Raw genomic sequence first — 4,946 nt, 5'->3', positions numbered from 1 at the left:
GGACGCGGGGCCCCGGCGGGGGTGGGGCTAAGCGGGGACGGCGCCGGCCGGCGGGCGTTCGTCCTCGCTCCACGGTTCCGCGCAGTTTTCCAAAGGCCAAGTGGGCGCGCGGCGTGTCCAGGGCCCAGAATCGTAGCCGTTTCCGGTGGTAACGATTGTGGGAAATAAGGTTTTTCAGAAAAGTGGGCTTAAAGTCGGTACCGGCTCGCGTGTCATCCGTTACTCCGCATTGTGGTTCGCACCTGAATCCGGCCAGTCACAGCCACCTTCCGTCGCAGGAAAACGCAAAAGAGGAACGTGGCTGTGCCCCGGGACGTGGCGCAGGAAGGCCAGGCCGGCTCCCTGCGTCTCCGGACTTTGTTGCTTTCTCTCTACGCCACAGCACGGTGGCCGCAGACGCGGGACACAACTCTCCCAGCTCTTCGAGGGGTAAAGGGTAATTACTCCGTGGCGCTCTCTGCTGAATTTCCTTAGCTTATCCTGGGGACTAGCTTGGCCAGCGGTTTTAGGGGAAGCTGTGCCACCCCCCCACACACAGATGATAGTGGCTTATCACTTAATTGAATGCTTTCACCATTACCTCTAACCAGTATTTTGAACATGGCAGAAGGAATTTTTTTTCTTTTTTCTTTTCTTTTCTTTTTTTTTTTTTTTACCCTGGTCAACAGCCAAGTTCTTCAGGAGGCCCTGAAAGGATCACAGTGCAGCGCCAAAAGGTAGTGTGAGGTTTGTGGTCAGAGCGGAATCCAGCAGGCGATGCCTCTATTTTGAAGGCAACCTAGAAATAGCTTTTAGATGATGCAGCTGAGATCTAACTACATAGATGCTTGAGGGGGCCAAGAGCTGATCCTTTGGGAAAACTGTCCTCACCGCGGTTCAATCGACAATATGAGCCATAAGTTTTATTATTATTATTATTAAAGATTTTATTTATTTATTTGAGAAACAGAAGCAGAGACACAGGCAGAGGGAGAAGCAGGCTCCATGCCGGAAGCCCGACGTGGGACTCGATCCCGGGTCTCCAGGATCATGCCCTGGGCTGAAGGCAGCGCTAAACCACTGGGCCACCAGGGCTGCCCGAGCCATAAGATTTTGACAGATCTGGTTCAGTACTACTCATCTTTGCTTTAAAGCTTCCCTAGAGGGATCCCTGGGTGGCGCAGCGGTTTGGCGCCTGCCTTTGGCCCAGGTTGCGATCCTGTAGACCTGGGATCGAATCCCACGTCGGGCTCCCTGCATGGAGCCTGCTTCCCTCTCTGCCTATGTCTCTGCCTCTCTATCTTTCTCTCTCTCTGTGTGACTATCATAAATAAATAAAAATTTAAAAAAATATTTTAAAGCTTCCCTAGGGTGGCAACACAGCTCTTAAATATAGCAATTGTTAGGCTTAAATCTATATTATGATTCTGACGTTATACTGTATCAATGATTTAAGTGAATGACTTTCATTTATTCAAGTAACAAAACCATATGATTTCATTCATATGTGGGACTTCAGAAAACAAATGAACAAAGGGAAAAAAAGAGACAAACCAGAAAACAGACTATATTATTATATAGAACAAACCGATGGTTACCAGAAGGCAGGTAGATGGGAGGATCGGTGAAATAGGTGAAGGGCATTAAGAGAGCGCTTATCTTGATGAGCCCTGAGTAATATATGGAATTGTTGGATCACTATGTTGTATGCCTGAAACTAATACACCACTGTATGTTAACTACACTGAACTAAAAATTTAAGAATAACCATTAAAATAAGATTCTGGAATCGATGGTTCTAGTGTTACCTCCTGAGTGCAGCTCTACACCAAGGAAAGAGGCATTTGCCTTCAAAGTTCCTTCTTTCAGTAGAAGGAAACACATTAGAAGGAAACACATACTGTGGCTAGTGTCAGCTTAGTCACTGCTGAGAACAAGGTGGTGATTCCTAAGAATTTAGGTGTGTTTAGTGCCTCCCCTGAGATGCCATGAGCTTTGCAAAAGTATTTAATAATAATGGATACTAATACTTACTCTTTGCTTCCATGATTTGAAGAAGCTAATCTTTGTGGTCTTATTTTGATTCTTTAAGAGGGAATTTTATTTTTTATTTTTATTTTTTATTATTTTTTTGAATTTTAGTTTTTAAAAATGCTAAGGTCTGTGTATATTGTGTCATTGCCATATATTCATAACTGAGAACTGACTTCTCTGTTCCATTTGCATAATTTTTTCATGTTTCATAAAATTTACTTTTTAAAAAAGATTTATTTATTTTAGAGAGAAGGAGAGCACGTGAGTGGCGGGGAGAGGCAGAGAGGGGGAAATAAGCAGACTCCCCTGCTAAGTGCGGAGCCTGACCCCAGGATGCTGAGCTCATGACCTGAGCCGGAACTGAGAGTCAGACACTACACCTACTGAGCCTCTCAGGTGCACCTTCATAGAATTTACTTTTAAGGACAAGGAGAGTTGTTCTCTTAAAACTACACATTTTGATCATGTTCTACTCTTTTCTAAAAGCTCCCATTCAGGGTATCTCGAATCAGTTTAGAATGCCTGAATGTTCACATCAGGCTTTCCAGCATTTGTCTATATTGCTTCCCAGTTCCCTCTTCTAACCCCAGTCTTTGTGTCTAGTAAGCGAAGTTTGTCCTTTGAAAAATGTACACTTCTCTCTGACACATAAGATTCACATTCTCTGTTTAGTCTTTTATGATAAGCCTCGCTTGGTTTGGTGTCAGCCCCCATTGCCCTAACCATCCTTCAGCATTCAAATGCAGGACCTCTCCAACATCTGAAATTTATTCTGCATATTTTATAAGTCTGTTAATATATAATTGCATACTTTCATTATCCTATTTTTTCTTCTGCGTCATCTTTTCAACTAGCCACCCCCTCAAGGAAGGCATTCGGTATCTTTAGAACATTCAATAAGCTAGTATAATGACCCCATAGGTAAAGAAGGTGATGCATATCATCAGGGCAGATCAGAGAATCCAATTAGAATGGTGAACTGGAAAAAGACATCAAAGAAATAGGTAAAGATAGAAGACAGAAGAACACTGCACCTTACGAAGACCATCAGGTTACACTCCTGTAAGGGGGTGACTTATGGGACCTTTCCACTTTGATTCCTCAGTGTTTAATTCTATTTGCAAAATAGGTATTTTCAGTTTTTTCATTCACTCTCTAGCTGATCTCATCAGTTCAATAGCTTTAAATACTTCTCTCTTGAATTTGAGACTCATAGATCTATTCATTTACTCCATATATCTTCATTTGGATGTGCCCCTTGGGCATCTCAGACTCAATAGAGCCAAAACCAAACCTTGATCCCCACCTCCCCAGCTGGCTTCACTCTATTTCAGTAAATGGCAATTCCATCCTTCTAAAAACTTTGACTTTGACTTGTCCCTCACACTTCATATTCAATCTATCATCAAATTTTGTTGGTTGGCTCTACCTTCAAAATATATCTAGAATATAATTGCTTCCCACCATCCCCACAGACATTATCTTGGTCTAGGCCAACATCGTCTTCCACTTGGATTATCACAATAGCTTCCTAATTGTTCTTCTTACTTCCATTCTGTCTACAAAAAAGCTAGCCTGCTCAGTTCAAAAGGAAAGCCATACCATGTTACACCTCTGCTTAAAATCCTCTACTTCTCATTTCATTCTAAATAACATCCAAAGTTCTTCACATGAAATTCAAAACTCAACAGCTGGGCAGCCCGGGTGGCTCAGTGGTTTAGTGCTGCCTTCAGCCCAGGGCCTGATCCTAGAGACCCGGGATCGAGTCCCATGTCGGGCTCCCTGTGTGGAGCCTGCTACTCCCTCTGCCTGTGTTTCTGCCTCTCTCTCTCTCTCTGTCTCTCATGAATAAATAAATAATCTTAAAAAAAAAAAACAGCTTTGTTACAAGTATCTTTGATCTCATCTTCTAACATACCCCCCTTTGCTAATTCAGCTCCAGCCACAAGGGGTTCCTTCCTGTCCCTGATTATGCCAACCACTTTACCTGATTAGCATTACCCCACTGTCTCTCGTCACCAACCCTGCTTTATTTTCTAAACAGCGCCTACCATTACCTGACATTTGTTGTCTTATCCCACTAGAAACTCCTTGACAGCTGAATGTTCTGTTCACTGCTTTTCCTCAACACCTAGAACAGTGCTCCTGTATGCAGCAGTAATAATTTCTAGGTATGAAATTCAAAGGGCTTTTCACTTCATTAAAAACAAGCAAGCAAACAAAAGCCTATTTTGGTTGCTCAGACAATCTTAAAATAACCAAAATGCTTCTAGAATGAAGCTAGATTCCACAGCATCCATCAGGAATTACAACTATAGGAAATGGTGAATGACAATATTCACACATGCAATCCTTTCAGATGCATCAGAATCATAAGCACATGGCAAGGATCATGTGCCCAATTAAATGAATATTCTTGTTACATATTCACCAGCTAGTAAACAGATGTTGACCCAGAGCAGACTGTCCTGATGACTCTGCTAGGAAGAAAGAGGTGACATCACTGGAGAACTCAAGGCATATGCTCAGGCAGGTGACACACATACGCACAGCCTAGACTGTGATTGCTGAACTCCGTGCTGACTGCCAAAGAAATTTGTCTCATGACCAACTCTCAGGGGAATTCTCTCAGCCTGACAGTCACCTCTAAGTCCTCTGTAGTTAAGGTTAAGGGGTCTCTGTGATCAGTGAGATGTTATGCTCCTCAAATGCCTATTTGTGATACATTTGCTTACATGTTTAGTCAAACGTTTATTTATTCATGAAAAAAGGAAGGAAATAGGGTTTTGTTTAAATTCCATTTCTAGGTCCAAGGCCACCTATTTTGGCTGTCTCCAATACTGAATCCCCGGCTTGTCATCAGAACCTCTCCCCACACAGGCCCCTCAAATTAGCCACACCCTCCAACCTGTTACCCTCCAAACAATACTCCC

This window comes from Vulpes lagopus, chromosome 10, assembly GCF_018345385.1.
Source record: "Vulpes lagopus strain Blue_001 chromosome 10, ASM1834538v1, whole genome shotgun sequence".
In the NCBI taxonomy this organism is placed as follows: Eukaryota; Metazoa; Chordata; class Mammalia; order Carnivora; family Canidae; genus Vulpes; species Vulpes lagopus.
This window is presented reverse-complemented; position numbering follows the sequence as displayed.